This window comes from Sus scrofa, chromosome 9 (genome assembly GCF_054392235.1).
Source record: "Sus scrofa isolate SSC_HxYL_T2T_F1_AM1 chromosome 9, Sscrofa_HxYL_maternal_Yorkshire_Landrace_v2.0, whole genome shotgun sequence".
Classification (NCBI taxonomy): domain Eukaryota; kingdom Metazoa; phylum Chordata; class Mammalia; order Artiodactyla; family Suidae; genus Sus; species Sus scrofa.
This window is the reverse complement of record NC_139391.1, coordinates 69,616,630-69,639,274: the sequence shown is the minus strand read 5'-3', so window position 1 is coordinate 69,639,274 and position 22,645 is coordinate 69,616,630. Positions and strand designations below refer to the sequence as shown.

The window sequence follows — 22,645 nt, the reverse complement described above, 5'->3', positions numbered from 1 at the left end:
AGCCCTGACAGGAACTCCCAGAGGCTGTTTTAAATGTGTGAGTCCTTCAGGAGTGTGCCTAGTTTGTCCCGATTTGCCTGGGATTGTCTCTGTTTCAGCACGGAAGGTCCTGCATTCTGGGAACCCCCTCATTGCTGGGCAAATTGGAACAGGTGGTCACCTATTCCTGAGGATTCTCCCTCTGCCAGCCCTCTGACCCCAGTTGGAATTTCTCCAGGTTGCTTAAATCACAGGGAACATTTATTTCTTCCTGCTGTTCAGCTTCTGTGGGCTGACCCTAAAGATCTGAACTCACAGATCGTTGGGCAGAGATGTCACCTACCCAGGGTGCGACAGGCATGTCCTCCCCATCTCTCAGGAGCTTTAGGACAGCCAAAATACTTGCTTCTCTCTGCCTGCAATCGGGGCAACGGAAGCACAGCCTGGAGGTGGCTCCTGCCTGTCTGACGCCGAGAGCTCTGACCAGATCTCACATTTCGGCATCTCCTCTCTCAATAACCCCAAGCATCCTCTCTGGTCTCCTGTCCCCTAACACAGCCCCGATGCCAAAGGATGGAGACAATGCCCTTTAACAAATGGAGAAGCTGAGGTCTATGGAAAGTGTCGTAAGCTTTTGGTCCAAGATCACCCAGAAACACTAAGACCAGAGTCAACTTATAATTTAACATCTTTTAGGCACAAGCCATCAGCTTTTGTGATTTCTGGAATAGTCTCTCCTGCCTCAAATTATTTCTTCTGAATTTTATCCCTCCCAGTTAAATTTTGTCAGAGAAACTGGACCTCAGAGAAGATTATTCTATGTTCTCTTTCTTTGGCTCCTGTCTCTGTCAACTTGGTGGTGAGATTTTTCCTAAGTGTCAGCCTCCTTTCTGATGGGGGCCCGAAATAGCCAGAGTTGGAGTTGCCTAGTCCCAGCTTTCCCAGCCCCTCCCATAAAGGGGTTATTCTCTGAGGCCCCTCTCTTTAGTCTATTTATAAATCGTCCCTGCAAGTCTTCGTTCCAGTGACAAACACGACTCTCCCCTCTGTCAACCCCGCCCTCTACTTCAGCTTTGGTTGAGATGTGGGAAGTTGCCTTCTGTCCTGTGCTCTTCACAGTTCATAGCCCTGACTCTCGCTAGACCTGTTTGGCCATCAGGTTAGAGAGAAGAGTTGCTCTTTGGGGGACGAGCCCATGGGTCACAGCAGACGCGAGGGTGTAGATGCTGGAGAGGATTCAGGAAGCCCTTGTGCAGCTGAAACAGCACCCCTCCACCCTGGTTGGATTTTGATGACACCTGATTCCAGCCGGGGTGACTCAGGCAGAACCTTGGGGCCCAGGGAAGAAGAGTGACTTTGGTTGTCACACAGCACTCATCAGAGCCCTCATGCTGTGTGCTTGTAATAGGAATTGAGTGATGACCGTGGGGGGCAGAAGCACATGACCTGTGCTGGGCTGATGTGGTCAAGAGCACGGCTCTAGAGTCAGTCTGCTCAGGCTCCATCCAAGTCCCGTCACTCTGGGGGTTTAAACCTTCTTTTGTCTCAGCTGTAAAAAGGAGATGATAATGGCCATCGCCTAAGATTTTTGCAAAGACGAAGTGAGTTGCATTTAGAATTATGTGTGACACAAAGTCCGCACTCAAAGAATGCTTATTACTAGCTAGCTCAGACCCTGTGCCATTGGCCTCTCTTATAAGTTGTTCATTCATTTGACAATTAGGTATTGAGGGCCTGTTAATGTACCAGGAATACAAGGATAAACTTGTTCAAAGTTTCCAGTTACACGAGCATTTTCTAAGGCCCTCTATGTCTGCTTCAGCCTTCTTTCTTCCGCAAGTTGCACTGGCAGCCACAGAGGTTGAGAAATGGTCATTACTCATCCCAGCTGGCTCTTGAGGATGCTCTGAGTCTGCATGGTGTGGGGCAGAGTTTGGTACTCAGGTCACTTACCTTGGGAGTCAAAGCACCTGCACTCTGTTGGGGACCTGGAGGGAACCAGGTCATCACCCACGTGACCTTGGACAGGTCACTTCATCTTTCTGGGCCTCCGTGTCCCCATCTTTCATATGGAATGATGATCTTTTCCAGCCTACCTTGTACAGGGGCTGTGCCGATAAAATGAGATAATGGATGCAAAGGCCCCTGGCGAAAGGAGACGTCCGTTGTAAATGACAGGTGCGGGAATGATAAAGAGGAGACAGTTCCCAGAGCGCTCCCAGTCTAAGTACAGAGACTGGGCCTCCTCCCTCAGGAAAGGGCCTGAAGGTTATTAACATGAGTGCAAGAAGCTCCTTGAGGGCGCTGCATATCCAGTGCCTAGCAGAGTGCTGGGCCCATAGTAGATACACAGTAAAGGCCTGGCACCTCATCGTAGGTACTTAGTAAATGCTGGTCCAATGAATGACTGTAATAAGTGGCTCCAACCAAAGGTGGATGCAGGGAGGGTATGAAGTTCCGAGGAAAGGCAAAGCGGAGGCAAGTTCAGAGTTGGGCCTGGTCTATCAGGGATGGCTCGCTACAAGAGATGATTTAGATCTTGAACGGGAAGAATGAGAACTTGCATCAGTCAAATGACACTCCACGGGACAGGAAGGGCATTTGCAAAGTCCCCAGGGCGGTTATCAGTGGTTCGGGGGCGGGGGGGGGGGGGCGGAAGAAAGGCGTGGAAGGAGTGAGGGATGGGGCAGAGGAGTCTGCATGGACAGTAACCACAACTGGGTTTTGTGAGAGAAAAATTCTTGGGAGGGGCATGTGGAGGAGCACGTTGGAGAAACTGATTGTGGCTGGTGGGGGAGCAGCCTGCTGGAGGCCCCTTATCTGCTGTTTCCCCATTAAGGGCAGACTCCCAGCGGTTGATAGCTCTGGATAATAGGGACAGTGGTTGAGGCTGCAGGGGCTTGGGACCACCCACCCAGCAGCTGCTAATGACACTTTGAAGATGGCAAAAGCTGGATGGCAGCCTCTGCCACGCGATCCCATTGGCTTCCCCACGAGGGGTGGGGAGCTGGCCTGGCTCATTAGAGTTTGGGGAATGGCTGTTGTAATGGGAAAGGAAGAGAATAGAGAGTGTTCCAGAAGGCTGCCTAGGCAGCCAGGACTAAAGTCATACAGGTTAGAGCCTCAAGTTCATATGTCATTATTTCCTTTTTTTGAAAAAAGAAGTCTAGGAGTTCCCGGTGTGGCTCAGCAGGTTAAGAACCCAACTAGTATCCATGAGGATGTGGGTTCGATCCCTGGCCTTGCTTAGTGGGTTAAAGGATCTGGCATTGCCATGAGCTATGGTGTAGACATGGCTTGGATCTGGTGTTACTGTAGCTGTGGTGTAGGCTGGCAGCTGTGGCTCGGATTCTACACCTAGCCTGGGAACTTCCAGATGCCGCAAGTATGGCCCTAATAAGACCAAAAAAACCAAAAAAACAGGTACTCATTTGTTTATATATTTAAACTGGGCAGCATGAGACTAAGGGCAGGGCATGGGCAGACAGACCTGAGTTCATGTCTAAGCCTGCTGTGTGACCTTGAGTGATTTCTCAACCTCTCTGGGTACCACTTTTCTCATCTACCAAGGCCTTTGTCAGAAAGGTAATTTGAGGATTAAAAAAACTTGCATCTAAAGTACTGACAGCAGTGCTGACATAGTATGTGGTAAAGTCCTCAGTCAGTTGTTGTGGTTTATGTTTTTAGTTTCTTCTTCCAATATTCTTTCATCTCCTGCTGAGGGAGAGGAGGCAGAGCATGCACTGCAGAGCCCCAGGGTCAGCTCCTGGCACCTGCTTTCCTGACTCTGCTTTAGGCTGGGCTCTGTGCCTGAGCTGTCCTGTGCCCTGAGGACACCAGACGTGAGGCTGCCGTTCTCTCCTCTGAATCCTGGTGCTTCACAGTGCCTGGCACAGAACAGACATTGACAAAACGTTGGTTGAATGGAAGCTGAATTTGACATGGTCCTTTAATGTTCACAGTCTAGCAGTGTAGATAGGTGGGTAAATGCAGAATTAAGAAAAATAAGGTAGGAGTTCCCATTGCGGGTCAGCAGTAATGAATCCGAATAGTATCCATGAGGACGCAAGTTTGATCCCAGGCCTCACTCAGTGTGTTAAGGATCCTGCGTTGCTGTGGCTCTGGCGTAGGCTGGCGGCCACAGCTCCGATTAAACCCCTAGCCTGGGAACCTCCATATGCCGCAGGAGTGGCCCAAGAAATAGCAAAAAGACAAAAAAAAAAAAAAAAAAAAAAAAAGAGAAAGAAAAATAAGGTAGATTGCTTTGCAAACACAGAGGAGGGAAGGCTGCCCGAGTGGAAGTCAGAAGCGGCTGTTGGAGGCAAGTTTGGGCTTAACCTTAAAGTATGGGCGAAGAATTGAAAAGGCTGTAGCTCAGACAGAAGGAGGAATATGCCCAGGGGTTAAGATGCATGGGAACTGGAAATCCATCAGCATGGTCAGGAGCTGGAGCACAGAGGATCTTGGATCTCAGGGTGGGAAGCTGGAAGGTGGACTTGGCTTGTGAAGAGCCTTGACAGCTCTACCCAGGAGGGTGGATTTATCCTTTAAGGGTGTCAGCAGGCATGGGGTGTGGTTTACTTCCTCGTTTCTCTTTGGCCCCGTCCTTATGGCCCTGCACAGATGAGTTATTTGAGGATCAGAGAGGCTTGTGGCCTGCCTGAGAGCACACAGCACATTAGCTATAGGGTCAGAATGAGAGCTCCGTGCCCTTGGCTTCCACTAGTTGATGCTTTCTGTAGTGGACTGTCCTTGTGGATGTTCCCCAGGGTCACCAGGGTGGCCGTGGCCTCTGGCTTGCAACCGCTGCCTTGTCCATTCAGTGTGATTGGGCCTCCCTCCCCAATCCAGTTCTTTGGCACAAAGCAGAGGCCACAGATCCACTGGAATAGCTTCTTGCTTCATTTCCAGGTGCCTGGCTGCCTGGCATGTGCCAGATTTGGCTTGAGGACCTGTTTTTCAAGAGATCGGGTAGGATAGGCAGAGCATAATGGCATTATTCTCTATTTTTTTGGAGAAGGCCAAGAACCAATCTGGCTCCCCTGTCCCCACCTATTCTAAAGATCTAGTCTCCAGAGTTTGCCTCCAAGGCCAGTGTGCCTTGCAGATAGGAGGTCACCATAAACACATAAGGTGCCAGCAATGGACCAGATGGGAAGGGGTTGGGGACCTGGTATGTAGCAGAAAAGGAGGAAGAGCAGTGGCGCTCAGGCTGAATGAAAAGTCTCCCTATCTCCTCTCCTGCAGAGAAATTCCAGAGGGAAGCCAGCTTGTTAAAAGTTAGGGTGTCCCCGGAGTTCCCGTTGTGGCACAGCAGAAATGAATCTGCGTAGGAACTATGAGGTTGTGGGTACAATCCCTGTCCTTGCTCAGTGGGTTAAGGATCTGGCCTTGCTGTGAGCTGTGGTGGAGGTCGCAGAAGGGGTCAGATCTAGCGTTGCTGTGGCTCTGGTGTAGGCTGGCAGCTGCAGCTCCAATTCAACCTCTAGCCTGGGAACCTCCATATGCCATGGGTGCGGCCCTTAAAAAAAAAAAAAAAAGTTAGGTGGTCCTGGTGTTCTCCAAGTCATAAAGGGGCCAAGCCTGCTCAGGAGCCCTTCCCACAAAAGCCTCTCCTCCTTCCTGCCTCAGTGGCTATTTGTGGGGAATCCAGCTGGAGGATCGTGGTGTCTTCTTCAGGTTCCGGTGCCACATTGGGAATCACCTCCAAAAGCTCACCCTATCTCTGGGGCTCCTTCACTTAATGTTGCAGGCCCCCACTCCCCTGAATCCATCCTCATCATCCAGGACAGGAATGGGCCTCCGTTTGACTGCTGGGAACAGCAAGGCTGGGGCGGGGTGGTGGACAGGTGGCAGGGGAGGACCTGGGGAGAAGCGGCTATGGGCTCTGCTCTTCTGATGGTGGGAAAGGAGAGAAGGGAGGGTGACAGCGGCGTCCTGGGGCACTGCCGTGTGCCCCTGGTAGCTGAAGTCCACGCTCCTTAGCTATGTCCCGGACGGGCTCTAGATGTGCAGCCTGTGTCCATGCGAGACTTGGATCAGCAGAGGGCCAGGTGCCACAGTGCAATCCCACTGGCTTGAGGTGACCATTGTTAGCTCCTGGTCCCTGTTCACCTGCCCTCCCCCCTTACTCTTGCCTTGCCTTCCAACTCACTCCACTTCTTTCCTCTCCCCCTCCTCATCCCTCCCTCCCCCTTCTATCTCTCTCTTCTCTCCCCTGCCTCTTTATCCATCCCACTTTCCCTGCCTTCCCACCCTTCCTTCCGCAAACATTTGCTGAGAACTCGCTCTATGCCAGATACCAGGAATGCAAGGCTGACTAAGACATGGTCACTGCTCTCGAGGAACTCAGAGTACTATGGGGGAGACGGGTATATGAACAGATCATTACCACATGGGGTAGTGGCGTGGCTCAGAAATGCCTGTGCAGGAGTTCCCATCGTGGCTCAGTGGAAACGAGTCTGACTAGCATCCCTGAGGATGCAGGTTCGATCCCTGGCCTTGCTCAGTGGGTTAAGGATCTGACATTGCTGTGAGCTGTAGTGTAGGTTGCAGACGTGGCTCGGATTCCCAAGCTACTGTAGCTGTGGCATAGGCCAGCAGCTGTAGCTTCCATTTGATCCCTAGCCTGGAAACCTCCATATGCTGCAAGCGCTGCCCTAAAAAGACAAAAAGAAAAAAAAGACAGAAAGAAATGCCTGTGCAAGAGCAGGAGCATCCACTTCTCTGGGATGGGAGGGTTCAAATGGGGCATGAGGGATTGATGAGGGAGGAGAAGTTCCTACCACCTGCAAAGGGGGCCTGGCCTGGCAGAGACCTGCCCTCACTTCCTCACTTCTATTCACAAAGTTTGTGACCAGGAACAAGCCCCTCAACCTTTCTGGGTCTATCCCCCGCTACACAACACACACTTTTTAGAGTGTTTGAGGCTTACTACAGAATGAAAAGACACAAACCAAATCATAGGTTCTGCCTAGTAGGAGGTGATGTTAGCCAGCTCTCATAGGAGAGGTCGGTGAACAAGGATGCTGGGAATTTCAGAGGAAATGGTCCATAAAGCTGATGGGAGAGAAGTGGCTGCTGCTTCTCTTGCTCTGTGCGCTTTCTTCGGCAAGTAGAGGATCATGGGCAGCCCTGGGGGAGAGGAGGCTTCAGCCCCAGTTACAGTCGTGTTGTCTTCTTTCTTCTATCTTCTTTCTTCCCACCAGAAGTATTGGCTGGGTTTGATGAAATCCATGGTTGGTTGCAGAGATAAACTGAGTGCCTTGTGTGGGGGAAATTTGCACTGATGTCAAGGGGAGGAAGTAAACAAGGGCAGACTGGGAGAGCCAGGTACCCCTGGGGACCCCAACTCCCTCTTTCCCGTCTCCCAGAAAGCTTCCCGATCTTCACCGAGCGCTCACTCAAGGTGACTCGGGCAAGGCTGGAAAAGGGGAGAATCGTGCCCCTCCCAGCCTCTCTGGACCGTGAAGAAGATGAAATGAAACATGATTAGAAAGAACCTGGGTTGGAGTTCCCGTCGTGGCTCCTTGGTTAGCGAATCCGACTAGGAACCATGAGGTTTCGGGTTCGGTCCCTGGCCTTGCTCAGTGGGTTAAGGATCCGGCGTTGCCGTGAGCTGTGGTGTAGGTTGAAGACGTGACTCGGATCCCGCTTTGCTGTGGCTGTGGTGTAGGTCGGCAGCTACAGCTCTGATTCGACCTCTAGCCTGGGAATCTCCATATGCCATGGGAGCAGCCCTAGAAAAGGCAAAAAGACAAAAAAAAAAAAAAAAAAAAAAAAAAAAAAAAAAAAAAAAAAAAAAAAAGAAAAAGAAAGAAAGAAAGAAAGAATGAACGAACCTGGGTCTTCTGGAATAAAGGGTGTGGGAGAGTTTAATGTCTTCTAGTCGAGTTTATACTGCTCAGATTGAGTACTTAACACTTCATATGGTTATGAGCCCCATTAGCCAAGTTCATTACCTCCAATGATTGTAACAGAACTCTTTGGACTCTATGATGGGACCCTGGGGGTGCTGTTTCCTGAACTCAAGCCATGAGAAAATTAAATTGCTTGGCTTTGAGGAGAGTGCACATGAAGCACCCTTCTCAAGAACAGGGCCACCTCCTCGGTGGCAGAACCTTCTTGGGCCTGGCTTCCCGCTCACATGTGAGAAGGTGGTGTCAAAGTGAAGCAGATAGTGTAGTCTAATGTGCACAAGTCCAGACTTGGGAGGCAGCGTTCAAATCCTGGCTCCAGTATTGATGTGCTGGGTGGCAAGTTAACCTCTCTCTGTGCTCAATTTCCTCACTTGTAAGATGGGAGTAATAAAACCCACCCCATAGGGTAGTATTGAATTAAATGAGTTAATCTGAAAAGCACTTAGCATACATAGTGCTCTCAGATGCTCAGACTCAGTTCTGCCCAGCCTCATGTTCCTCAGGTCACCTAAGCCTCAGGTACAAACACGCGTGAAACCTCACGCTGATGCTGAGCATGTGCTATCTTTGGGGGGACACTTCGTAGCTTCTCCCATAGCAGTTTTTCCCTCCACGTTACAGGAAGGTATTTACCACGTAAGCACGCACGTGCGCGCGCGCACACACACACGTATATAAATGCAGAAATTATAGGGTTTTTTTTTTTTTTTTGGCTTTTTTTGTCTTTTCAGGGCTGCACCCTTGGCATATGGAGGTTCCCAGGCTAGGGGTCAAATCGGAGCTGCACACCACAGCCACAGCAACACGGGATCTGAGCCTTGTCTGCAACCTACACCACAGCTCACAGCAACACCGGATCCTTAACCCACTGAGTGAGGCCAGGGATTGAACCCGCCACCTCATGGTTCCTAGTCGGATCCGTTTCCACTGCTCCATGATGAGAACTCCGAGGGTCCTCATTTTAAAGATGAAGATACTGAAACATAGAAAGACAAGTGACTGGGTCAAGATTCTAACACTGCAGTGTATGCTCCGGATTTGAAAAACATCATAAAATAATACTTACTCTTTTTTTTTCTTTTTTTTTGGGGGGCCACTCCTGTGGCATAGGGAAGTTCCCACGTTAAGGGTTGAATCAGAGCCATAGCTGCCGGCCTGCACCACAGCCACAGCAATGTTGTTACAGATCCAAGTGGTATCTGTGTCCTCTGCAGCAGCTAGCTGCAATGTTGGGTCCTGAACCCACCGAGTGAAGCCAGGGATGGAACCTGCATCCTCTTAACCCATGGAGCCGCAGTGGAAACTCCACAAAATAATACTTTACTCTTACCCAATGCAATGCACACTGATACTTTCTATTCTGTCCCATTAAATTTGAAAAACGGCCAATCTTGTTTTACTAAAGTGATTTCACAAACCCCTGATGAGTCAAAAATTACCGCATGAAAGTCACTGACCTACAGAATCTACTCAGAAATTGAGGAGGGTTAAGAGGGAAAACTTCCGAGGCGGGAGGAAGACAAAGACATGGCAGCTTTAAGTGCATGGCCTTTGCTCAGGAGTGGTGCAGCTCTTGCTGAGAGTGCTGTGGCACTGAGACTGGGGAGGGGCATTGGGGCTCCCAGATGTGCTCTTGCAGGTGGCTGTGGCAGGGCTCAGGCTCCAGTTCCCAGAGATCTGATTGTGGGGAAATTGCTTATCTTAACCCTTCCCAGACTCAGACCAGGGAAAACATACTGACCCGGAGCCCCTGCCTGGAGTCCAGGATGTGGGCTGGTGGCTGAGGGCTCGAGGTACCCAGACCTCTTCATGAGCTGATTGGTATTCTATCAAAAGTACCCTAGAGGAGTTCCCATCATGGCGCAGCGGAAACGAATCTGATGAGAAACCATGAGGATGCAGGTTTGATCCCTGGCCTCACTCAGTGGGTTAAGGATCCGGTGTTGCCGTGAGCTGTGGTATATTCTTATCAGGGTGAGTTTGAGATCTGTACTGACTTCCACAGTAGTGACTGGCTTCAATTCCAGCCGTTCAGATAAAGGTGAATCCAAAGTTTGGGAGACTAGAGAAGGTAGAAACCAGAGGAAGCTGTGGCCTTTTAGGAGAGACATCATCTCTCTGCAATGGGACAGTAGAGGCGCTGCTGGCTCTGGGCGTGCAGAGGGGGTCCTGCCCTGGCATTTGGGACAAGGGACGGCTGGGGAGGTTGGGACCGTGAGGTGGGCCTGATGGAAACACTTCTCCTGGGTCCCTATTCTGAGCCCTACAGCTGTCTTTCAGGGCAGCTGTCTCTCCAGGCCTCTCTTGGGTTTCTGGTGGGGACAGGACTGCTGGCACACCCACTCCGCATCCTGTGTCAGGAAAGCCAGGCTCTCACCAGCCAGCGCCTCTCCTCCCCTCATCAGTCCTGGTGTTGCTTTTAGTGGTTTAAAAAGTTAGGAAAATATTTTTTCAGAGCTGTAGTTGCTCCTAAAAAAGCCTGGCGTCCAGCCGCTGGAAGTGAGCCTTCAAAGGTCATTTTATCTGTCGATCTGTGAGAACATATTTATTGAGCAGGAGCCACTCTGTGCCCTGATGGGCTCTGCAGCCTGGCCCCTGACACTCCTCCAGCTCCCCTTAGTTATGAGAGATAAACGAGGTCGCAGGTATGGTGCAGTTCCAATAGTGAACACGATACAGTTAGTTCCTGTGGGTATTCTTACCTCCCAGGGTGACCCCTGACCTAGTCAAGGGGCTGGTTTGATCCCCCCTGTTTCTGTGGCTCTCTTTCTGGGGTGCCCACTCTCAGTCAGACTCTCAAAAGCTCTTGTCTCCATGTGGCTTCCTGACCATCCCCCTACTCTGGCTTCGTATCTGCTTCAGCCTGGGCTGCCCTTGTGAGAGGATAGTTTGGTGGTCTTGGTTTTGTCTGTGTCCAGTGCTAGACTGGGGGTTCCTCGAGCACAAGGACCCCCTCTCATCTCCGTCTCAGCACTGTGGCCTCTCATCCTCTCAGCACAGATGGCCATGGAATGAATGGTCCTTATGTGCTTGTACCTGCAACGGGGGAGGGGGCTTTCTGTGGGCTGGGGGTGTTTGGCAGAGGCTTTTTGGAAGCAATGGCCTTGGAGCTCAGCCTTAGGGCATTGCCCACCTGCCTCTGTTGAGAAGATTTGGGGGAGTTCCCGTCGTGGCGCAGTGGTTAACGAATCCGACTAGGAACCATGAGGTTGCGGGTTCGATCCCTGCCCTTGCTCAGTGGGTTAACGATCCGGCATTGCCGTGAGCTGTGGTGTAGGTTGCAGACGCGGCTCGGATCCTGCGTTGCTGTGGCTCTGGCGTAGGCGGGTGGCTACAGCTCCGATTCAACCCCTAGCCTGGGAACCTCCATATGCCGCGGGAGCGGCCCAAGAAATAGCAACAACAACAACAACAAAAGACAAAAAGACAAAAAAGACAAAAAAAAAAAAAAAAAAAAAAAAAGATTTGGGTTCAGCGGGCATCTCAGATGGAATCTGGGGATTGGTTTTTTACAGAAGTTCCTTAAGGAGTTCCCATTGTGGTTTAGTGGGTTAAGAACCGACATAGTGTCTGTGAGGATGCGGCTTGGATCCCTTGGATCCTTGCTCAGGGGGTTAAGGATCCGACATTGCCATGAGCTGTGGTGTAGGTCACAGATACGGGTTGGATCTGGTGTTGCCGTGGCTGTGGCCATAGGCTGGCAGCTGCAGCTCCAATTCAACTCGTAACCTGGGAACTTCCATACGCTGCAGGTGTGGCCCTAAACAAAAACAACAAAATAATAACAACAAAACAAAACAAAAACAAAAAAATAAAGTTCCTCGAGTTATGGGATAATCAGTTTGGCTGAGATCTGCTACCTTAAAGGTTGGCTTGCTCTGGTGCTGGAGAGTATCCTGGAGTGGGGGTTGTGGGGAGTGGGGGCCTGGCCAAAAGCAGAGATGCTAAGGCCTTTAGGGGAAATATTGAGAAGCTCTGGCTGTATTAGAAAATTTGTACACAGAGCAGTGGAAAGATGAATGAGGATGCACTGTGGTGGCTGCCAAGACAAGAAGTTAGGACTTCATGAAGCAGGCAGGGAGGGGGCAACCACTGGAAATTTCTGAGCAAGAGACTAACATTGATGAAAACAAACATTAAACCATTCCACAGAGGCAAATTTGGCTGTATTTTTAAAGCACAAAGGCAGAGCCCTAATAGTTCTCTTATCATTCATTCCAAGTGCCTCTTGGTGTCTAACCTAAATCTTTCTTACTGCAATCAAAGTACAGTTTGTCTCCTAGAAGTTGGAAAACAACTGAACAGAAAGAAAAGTCATTCTCCCATTTCTGTCAGAGAGAACCCACATATCTTGGTGGAAACAGTGTGTGTGCCAGGGTTCCAGGCCAAGTTGGCAGAGCTCTGGGGCACAGTAGGGCACTGCGGCCTGCATTGATTTAGATGCCCACCTCCAGGGGTGTGGGCCTGGGGTCATCGGTGCCTCCACGAGGTTAGAAGCCCTGGGATTGTCTTTGGGGGCTGTTGTTCCTCCCCACTCCCAATGCTGGCATACACACTGCTTCTTGGATGCTTTCGGGCGTTAGCACAGTCACCTGTCCCCTCCTGCTCTGTTATAAAGGTAGAGATGAGGCTGATAAAAGTCTCTGAACCAGGAGATAAGGGCGTAGAAGAACAAGGGTATGATTCAAGGAGGGGCGCAAGAGAAGAGGTTAGGGGGCTCACCCCTACTTCATGGCTTGTTGGGGTGCTCCTCCAACACCTGAGAGTGGGCTCTGCCAGGAGCCAGGAGGCAGCAGGTGTCCGGTCCCTTCCAGTCTCCAGCTTAGACCAACCCCAGCCCCGGGAGAGTGGGTACGAGTTTGCGTCTGTCTTGCCGTCTGAGGGTCTTCCTCAGCTGTTGTCCGCATCCCCTTCCTCCTCCTGCCATCTGCAGCAGTATCTGATGGGACCCCGGAGACTCCAGTCTCTAAAAAAGAAGGCTTTTTTTGAACAGGGAATTCTCCCCCTCCCCCTCCCCCCGAGCTTCCAGGGCAAGTGGAACATTCCATTTCAAGGCTGAAACAGGAACAGGTGAACGTACAGTGCGGAAAAGAGAGAGGACTCAGAGACACAGGTGGGAGGAGGGCGGCCGAGCCGCTCACGCTGCTCACCTTCACCTCTGCCACCTTTCTGCTAAACTGCTAGAGGGCCCCTTGCTTCCCGATCCCTGACCCCAAAAGGACGGCAGGATATGGCTCTGGGACATCTAAAGAGGCCAGGTAGGCAGACATCCTCTCAGAAGTCCCTGTCCCTCCTGTCCGGGACCTGTCCTCTCCCACCCACCCCGGCTGTTATGTCCCACTGTGCTCCATGCAAATGATGCCACTCAATCCGCCCCCACCCTTCCCTTGCCACGGGGCGAGCCAGGGCGGAGGCTGGGAAGTCAGTGCCAGCAGATAAGGAGGAGAGCAGAATCGGACACTTTTTTGTGTTCTAGGCAAACAATAGGGACCTTCCAGGAAGCTCAGGGGAGGGAGTTGCCTGTAAGAGGATCCCCAGGTGGATGCTCTGTAGGGTGGTTTAGACAGTTTTTTGCATTTGCTGTCGATGGCTTAATTAGACACCTGCATAGTGCTCTCTGCTAATGACCATGTCTCCCAAGAAGATGACAGATAAAGGGGTGGGTGGCTTCAGAGGCCAGGTGTAGGTCTCAAGGCCAGCCACCTGAGCCTGGGGGCAGGGAGGGAGAGCATCCTGGCGTTTCCTTGGTGGAATACAGACTAGACCATTGGAGAGAGTGAAGGCTTTCTCTCCAGAGACTGAGAGGAGAGCAGGGCTGGGGGTCTGTTTCTGTCTCCAATCTTTACGCCCTGTATGGGCTCCAAACTTCAGGCTGTGCTTTTGCCCTACTGAGAAATGGCGGGTCATGCCCTGTCTCCAGGTAGTCCCCGAGGGCAGATGAGCCCAGGAATGGACATGTTTCTGGAGGTAGGTGCTCTGAGGTGGAGAGCAACCAGGTGTTTTTCCAGGCACCTGCAGGTTTGGGGAGCTCTGACGATTGCACAGAGGAGGGCCATCTCTGAGTGTTGTGAACTCCACATGGAAATCGGGGACCATTCTGGATTCGAAGCTGAGTTTGGGTAACAGGCCAGGAGCCTAGCTGCAGTGTTTCAGAGCTGCTCAGAGGGTGTGCTCCAGGCAAACCGATGCTGGTAATTTTCTGCTGATGACTGGGGGACCCGCCATAAGTCTTTGTGATTCTTTTTGCCCATCCCCAGCCTTTTTCCAGCTCATCCTTCTAGAACTGTGTTTGTTGGGATGTGGGGCAAAGAGGCCCCAGCCCTCTCCTGGGTGAGCCAGCCAAATATTTACCAAAAGCAGGGCCTCAGAGGAAAGGTGCCAGGATCCAGGTAAATGTTGTGTTTGTGCTGCCCAAACAATGCCATGCTTCATGGGCTCCCGAATGCCACAGCCCTGCTGGGAGGCTGGAGCCAGGCCCCTGTGGAGCCTGGCTGTAGGGGAGCCTGGGGCTGGGCACCATGTGTGCGCCAGGCAGATGCTTCTCCCACTCTGCCCCTGGGTGTCTCTGAGATGCTGCATCCTGGCTTTGAGTTGCCTTTGGTCTCATTCCCTCCATCCCAGGGAGGTCTGAATGCCTTAGGAGGATGGAATTGCACCAGGGATGGCAGGACTGCTGTATGTAGGCTTATGATGGTAATGGTGGAAATTATCATTTCTGCCCATTTCAGAGACAGGGAGAGGTTGGCAGAGATGATCTATTGTCACGGAAACTTTGGACTGTAGGGGGAAGACTGAATTTTGAAGCTGCACAGAGCTAGCTTTGCATTTGGGCTTTAACACTTACTAGCTGTGTGTCTTGGGGCTAGTTAGCTAACTCCCCTAATCATGAGTTCCCTGTGGCTTCAAATGGGATTTTAGGACCCACATTGCCATGGGTGATTGTGACGTTTCCTCCCATAGAGAAATAAAACAATCCCTTTCACAGGACAACCCGAATGCTTTCGTGTTGGGAAGCAAGGACTGTAGCTCCGACTAGGAACCACGAGGTTGCAGGTTCAATTCCTGGCCTCGATCAGTGGGTTAAGGATTTGGTATTGCCGTGAGCTGTGGTGTAGATCGCAGATGCATCTCAGATTCCGCGTTGCCGTGGCTGTGGCGTAGGCCGGCAACTGTAGCTCTGATTTGACCCCTAGCCTGGAAAACCTCCATATGCTGAGGGTGCGGCCTGAAAAGACAAAAAAAGGAGAAAAAAAAAATAGTGGACTAGTCTGCCTTCAAAAGGTAGCGAGTGTCTCGTCCCTGCAGGAGTTCAAGTCGCACGCTCATCTTTCCCAAGTGCTGGAGAGAGCTTTTCCTGCCTTGGGTGGGAGGGCAGACTGCTTAGTGCTGAGATGGCTCTAAATGGGGGAGGCTCTGGTTCTGGAATCACCAGAATTCCCCAGCTGAGGATAGGGTGTTTCCCTACCCTGCTAGGCAAATACATGAGAGACTGGAATTGGGGGGAAGTTCCCCTGGGGCGTCCTTCTCCAGAACACAGCCTTTTTCATGTGGACCAAGCCTTGACTAATATTTCTCCTCTCCTTAAATGTTCTTTTTTTTCTTCTATTTAAAAAAATTTTTTTTTGGTTGCACACACAGGGTGGGGAAGTTCTCCGGATCCAACCCGAGCCACAGCAGTGACTTGAACCACAGCATTGACAATGCCAGATCCTTAACCGCTAGGCCACTGGGGAACTCCTCCCTACATGTTCTTTACTCCCATCAAAGGCTCTGAGCATGTGTGCACTCTTGCCCTGCCACATGTCTCAGAACCAGCTTTTATTCCGAGGGGATCTTTCCCCTGTATTCCAAACTGTCTCTGGCAGGATGGGAGATTACCAATCAAGCAACTCTTTATGGCATTCCTACTGGGTGCAAAGCCGTGTGGTAGGAGCTGAGGGGGAAGGCAAGGGATCTTAATAAATAGTCCCAGTCCTTAAAGCTTCAGTGTCTCTTTTGGAAACAAGCTTTACACAAGTGAGATGTCAGTTAGGGGTACAAGGTTGTAAGAAATGATAGTTGAGTGGTAAAGATAATAGGAGTGAATGGGAGAGTGGTAGATAAGCTAATCGTGGGCCGAGGCCCTTGATGGACTGGGCCAGCATTCTGGACCCTGAGGTGACAAAGCGAGATGGAAGAGAGTCTGAGCTGACCTTGTCGTTATAACTGTTTGGGGCAGTTAATGTTGACATTGACAGAAGGAAGAGAACTTCAAGAAGCGCCCATGAATAAGTGACTGTTTTTAGAGTTTCCGTTGTGACTCAGTGGTAACAAATCTGACTAGTGTCCATGAGGATGCGGGTTTGATCCCTGGCCTCGCTCAGTGGGTTAAGGCATTGATGTGGCTGTGGTGTAGGCGGGCTGCGTGTACAGGTCTGATTTGACCCTAGCCTGGGAACTTCCTTATGCTGCGGGTGCAGCCCAAAAAGGGTAAAGAAAAAAAATTACTGTTTTTGGAGTTCCCATCATGGAGCAGTGGTTAACGAATCTGACTAGGAACCATGAGGTTGTGGGTTCGATCCCTGGCCTTGCTCAGTGGGCTAAGGATCCGGCGTTGCTGTGAGCTGTGGTGTAGGTTGCAGATGAGGCTCAGATCCCGCGTTGTAGGCCGGCAGATCCCTGGTGTAGGCCGGCAGCTATAGCTCCAATTAGACCCCTAGCCTGGGAACCTCCATATGCCGTGGGAACGGCTCAAGAAATGGCAAAAAGCCAAAAAAAAAAAAAATAGTGTTTTTAACATGCATAGGTTACAACATTCAGATGCTGTAGAAGGGTGTTCAGTGAATAGTTTCCCTCTGTCCCCCTCTCAGATTTAGCCTCAGCTCCCTCTTTGAAGGTGATCATTGTCACCAGTGTCTGGTGTGTCCCTCCTGAGATCTCTGGGCCAGTCTGAGCTATGACCTGTAGGCCAGATCTGGACCCCCCCTAATTTTGTATGACCCACGAGCCAACATGGTGTTTATATTTTAGGTGGTTAAAGAAAAATAAAAAGAAGAATAACGGAGAATTCCCATTGTGGCTCAATGGTAACGAACCTGACTAGTATCCACTAGGATGTGGGTTCAATCCCTGGCCCCACTCAGTGGGTTAAGGATCCAGCATTGCCTTGAGCTGTGGTGTAGGTCGCAGACATGGCTCTTATCTGGTGTGGCTGTGGTGCAGGCCAGCAACTGTAGCTCCAATTCGACCCCTAGCCTGGGAACTTCCATATGCCTCGGGTGGGGCTCCCAAAATAGTGGTTTGTGATGCATTAAAGTTGTATGAAATTTAAGTTTTTGTGCCCACAGATACAGTTTTATTGAAGCACAGCCAGGCTCCTTCGTTTATGCTCATTTGTTTACATATTGCATGTGGCTTCTTTTCAACTGCAAAGGCAGAATTGAGTATTTGTAATAGAAACTATATAGCCCATGAAGCTGATAATATTTACTGTCTGATCCTCTACATAACAGTGGCTGACCTCTGCTCTAGGCAAATATAACCATATAGGTAGTTACAAATCATTTCTTTTTTTTTTTTTTCTTTTTGTTTTTGTCTTTTGTCTTTTTAGGGCCACACCCGCGGCATATGGAGGTTCCCAGGCTAGGGGTCTAATCGGAGCTGTAGCTGCCAGCCTATGCCACAGGCACAGCAGCTCAGGATCCGAGCCGCATCTGCAACCTACACCACAGCTCATGGCAACGCCAGATCCTTAACCCACTGATCGAGGCCAGGGATCGAACCCGAAACCTCATAGTTCATAGTTGGATGTGTTAACCACGGAGCCACGACAGGAACTCCATAAATCACTTCTTTTAAAAAAAAATTATCGAAGTATAGTTGATTTACAATGTGTTAATTTCTGCTGTACAGCAAAAGGATACAGTTATAGACACACACATATATATTCCTTTTCATATTCTTTTCTATTATGGTTTATCTCAGGATATTGACTATAATTCCCTGTGCTATACAATAGGACCTTGTTGTTTATCCATCTATATATAATAGTTTGTATCTGCTAACCCCATACTCCCAATCTGTGGCCCCCTTCCTCTCTCCCCCTTGGCAACCACAAGTCTATTCTCTATGTCTGTGAGTTTGTTTCTGTTTCATAGATATGTTCACTTGTTTTATATTTTAGATTCCACATGTAAGTGATATCATATGGTATTTGTCTTTCTCTTTCTGACTTAACTTCACTTAGTATGATAATCTCTAAGTCCATCCATGTTGCTGAGTGGCATTATTTCATGCTTTTTTATGGGTGAGTAATATTCCATGATATATGTGGGTGTGTACATATATACATACATACATTTTCTTTATCCATTTATCTGTTGATGGACATTTAGACTGTTTCCATGTCTTGGCTACTGTAAGGAATACTTCTATGAATGTAGGAGTGCATGTATTTTTCAAATTATACTTTTATCAAGATATATGCCCAGGGAATGAGATTGCAGGATCATATGGCAACACTATTTTTAGTTTTTTTTGGACCCTCTGTGCTGTTTTCCATAGTGGTTGTACTAATTTCCACCAATGGTTGTAGGAGAGTTTCTTTTTCTCCACAGCCTCTCCAGCGTTTATTGTTTGTAGACTTTTTAATGATGGCCATTCTGACCATTTCGTGGTGGTATCTCATCGTGGTTTTAATTTGCATTTCTCTAATAACTAATGATGATGAGCATCTTTTCGTGTGGCCTATGTCTTCCTTGGAGAAATATCTATTTAGATCTTCTGCCCATTTTTCAATTGGGTTGTTCATTTTTTTGTCATTGAGTTGTATAAGCTGTTTGTATAGTTTGGAAATTAAGCCCTTATCGGTGGCATCATTTGCAGTTATACAAATAGTTTCTTAACCCAGTGGTAGCATACTAAGTTATTTGCTCTGGCCATCAGTATCTTCATTTACGATGTCTTGGATGCCTTTCTATATCAATACTATTATATAGTTAGTGGGTGGCGAATTTAAATTAAATCAATTTAATTTGATTTTAGATACCTGAGTTTAATGCAGGCAAATTACACTTGGGCATTTGCTCAATGGGCGGTTGGGCTTGTGGAACTCAAGCTCGGAGCCTGGGAGCCTGGAGGTGGAGATGTGGAGACATCTGCAGAGAGGCCTTCATTGCAAACCTTTGACCTTGGCCTGTAGGTCAAAGATTTCCCTTTATGGAAAAGAAGCATTGCATTCTGAGCACTGTTCAAAGTAAACTATGAGGAGTTCCCGTCGTGGCGCAGTGGTTAACGAATCCGACTGGGAGCCTTGAGGTTTCAGGTTTGATCCCTGGCCTTGCTCAGTGGGTCAAGGATCCGGCATTGCCATGAGCTGTGTGTGGTGTGGGTCACGATTCAACCCCTAGCCTGGGAACCTCCATATGCCGTGGGAGCGGCCCTAGAAAAGGCAAAAAGACAAAAAAAAAAAAAAAAAAGGCAAAAAAAAGTAAACTATGAATGCTAACAGTTGGATTGACATAAAGACAAGGAACTTGAAACATTAAACTAACCCCCCCGGAAGGAATAGCAAGTATTTAAGGCAATTCAGAGTTACCTTCTTGAGTCAGAAGTAAGCTAATAAAAGCTAGTGAACAGCCGTGGTCAGAGGGGTGCACAGTGGCTTTTTATTGAGTGCCTCCCATGTGCTTATTGCGTTATGCCTGTTACCCTATGGGACTGTTACTCTCTCAGGTGGGATCACCTGCCTCATTTTACAAATGAGGAAATTGAGGCTCAGAGAGGTTAAGTGATTTTTCTCACCATCAGTGATTCAAGTGAGCGTCTTTTGTATTAAAGCATGATTCCGTCTGACTTTTTAAATTTTTCATTCTTGTCTTTTCTGTCTTTTTAGGGTCGTACCTGCGGCATATGCAGGTTCCCAGGCTAGGGGTCTAATCGGAGCTGTAGCCACCGGCCTACGCCAGAGCCATAGCAACACGGGATCCGAGCTGAGTCTTCGACCTACACCACAGCTCACAGCAACGCCAGATCCTTAACCCACTGAGTGAGGCCAGAGATTGAACCCGAAACCTCATGGTTCCTAGTTGGATTTGTTTCTGCTGCGCCAGGACGGGAACTCCCCATCTGACTTTTAAAGCCTTCTCTTTCCATTCTCCTACCTAAGATGCCAAATCCGGTGAGCCATTTCATCTTCTTGGCCTCAGCTCCCTCATCTGCAAAATGAGGCGACTGTCACCAGATTTCCCTTCCCACTCTCACCTGGCCTGATTCTATTATGGGTGAAACATAAAGGAAAGGGGCGGCTCTGTGAGAGCCAGGTGCGGAAACTTGGAAGAGGAGAGGAAGGTGAGTTTGGCCATCAGTGTGTGCCAGGCCAGTTACCTGGAAGCTGATCCTTAGGAGAATAATATTCCTTAATATGGAGGAAGAGTCTGGAAATCTTTGCTCCTAAACTGGGAATTTACCCATCACCCTCACTTGCCATGACGCTGAGCGCTGCTTAAGCACCGGGACCGGAAGAGCTGGAGGGGGCTGAGAGGCTGAAGAAAGAGTGGACCGTGCCTGACAGGTCTCCCTCTGCCTGCTTGGCTCTGCTCTGCGCTTGGGGTTTCTGGAGGAGCTGCAGCTAGAGGGCTGTCTGATGTTACCAAGTTGCAGGCTGGGTGGGGAGGGAGGGGAACGCGAGGGCGGGCGGGTAAGCCATCAGACCCGAGGAGCCGGGGGTGTGAGTGTATTTATATAGGACTCAGCCAACCTGCAGTTTCAGATTTCAGACTCTGTTTTATCGGGAGAATTTTCCCTGGTTTGCAGTCACTGCTGGAGCAGGGAAAGAGCTGACACCAGAGCCTTCCTGGAAGGCTGGGGAAATTCTGGAATCCTAGGCTCTCTCCTTGTCTCCTTCCATCTCATGGGAGCTGCATCAGCCATCCTTGGCAAGTTTCTTGCGTCTGGAGTATTGTTAGTATTTCTTCCCAATCAGCAGTCTGCATCTTCCAGTTGGGTCCTGACTTCCAGCATGGAAGGTAATATCCGGGGTTCTGGGGACCTGGGCTCAGAATAACTGGGGCTTCTTGAACGTTCAGTGGAGAGGTCGGTCATGGGGGAAGAATGCACAGGTTAGGCAAAGGGGAGTCATTTACAATGAGAGGGATAAGAGAGAGAGGGAGGTGGGGGGGGAGGGAGAGAGAGAGAGAAAGAGACTGTGTGTGTGTGTGTGTGTGTGTGTGTGTGTGTGTGTGGTGTGTTCAGGACACTTCTCTTACTGTATTTGGAAAGCAAATCTTCTTTTACTTTCTCTTTATTTACCTCCTCTTTATCTCCTAACAAATAAGAATGTCCCATGAATGTCCACCTTCCCTGATGGTCTCCCATGAAAAAGAGAACATTTCTGACATCTGGAATGTGGGTATTTCCTCACTTGGGGGTAGGGAGCTGCAGAGAGACCTTAGGGATATGGAGATATGTGTCCGGAGGACTGATATCCCTAGAGCCAGCCTTGGTTTTTGCAGGCCCTTGGAAGCACCCCTGGTAAAGCGAACTGTAAGTCTGCGTGGTAGGAAGGTGTAACTAGGATGGAGTCCAGCATGGTCTCCGTGTGGAATTAGCTTGAACCAGCTGAACGAGAAGAAAGCTGTTCAAGGCAGGTGCCAGGCGCATTTTCTTCTCATAGCCTCAGAACTGGGCAGGATGGTGGTCCATACCTGGTGTGGGGGCTTGGCCCTCTGCCCAAAAGCACAAATTTGAATGGAGAAGGGATTGGTGAGTCAGGCTGCCTGAATGTGCCTCTGTCTTCCCAGGGTTTTCGTGGTGTTTCTCAGGGAACAAGAGCAGAGATCAGAGACCTACTCCGGGCTGGGGCTGGTGGGCGGGCAGCCTGGCCTCACTGCCAAGACCTGTCTGTGGAGTCATGCCCAGGGGGCAGCACATGCTGTGAGGCAGTAATGGTGGGTGGGCCAGGCTGAATGTGACTCGCAAGAGGCTGGAGGTGGCTTTCGAAAAGCAGATTTGGGGTGGTGAGATAAGCATTGGAAAAGGAGTGTGGTGGAGTTGGCAGGAGGCAGACCATGGAGTGGATGGAAGGGACCCAGGGTGTCTTAGGCTGTGATACAATTCAAGGCTGCAGCCAGCCAGGGACTTCAGCTCTCAACATCAGTGCAACCCCAAATAGGTGAGAGGACAGGATTTGCCTACTGACTTCTGAATATAATGAGATAGATGGATGAGAGGTGATGCGGGCTGGGCAAAGTACAGTAAAAACACATTTTTCAGCCCATGAAATTATATAGCACTGTTGAATCTCGGAGGCAATCACACAGCTATTTATTAGGCAATATAATTAATAGGTTGTATAGTCTGGTTATTTTTGGAATTATGGGCATTAAAATTTTTATTTTTATTTTCATCACCAGCTACTTCCAAATAGAATTCCTGTGTCTCTCTCATGTTTGGTAGATGGTGTGATGCATCCTTTTGGCCAACAGATAATAATAACCTTTCCGTCTATTCAGTTGTGTAGAACTTTCCAGCTTGCAGTGTGCTTTCAGAGACACTGTCTTATTCTGGCTTAATGCAACAACGTTTGCCACCTGCTGTTCTCTCCAAGGTACTGTGTTAGCAATTGGGTGTATAGACACAGATAAGACCTGGTGCTGCCCTCAAGGATCTCACAGTCTAACTGCAGACCCATAAGGAAAACAGAGATAATATCATTCCTATAATATAGATGAGGAAACTGGAGCCAAAGGATGCTAAAGGATGCAGGGTTA

At 49.5% G+C, this 22,645-nt stretch overlaps 1 protein-coding gene across 32 annotated transcripts in view; it reads left to right on the top strand.

Moving 5' to 3' along the window:
- The window catches only part of PLEKHA6 (pleckstrin homology domain containing A6), a 137,341-nt gene that overhangs the window by 35,008 nt on the left and 79,688 nt on the right, over positions 1–22,645 (top strand). For 19 of the 32 annotated variants that reach the window (XM_084976786.1, XM_084976780.1, XM_084976766.1 and 16 more), the window contains exon 1: positions 20,645–20,902. The exons of the other annotated variants lie outside the window; for them this stretch is intronic. The gene's annotated coding sequence lies outside the window, so the exon portion shown is untranslated. Of the gene's footprint in view, positions 1–20,644; positions 20,903–22,645 lie in introns of those variants that run through there. 32 annotated transcript variants of the gene reach the window in all.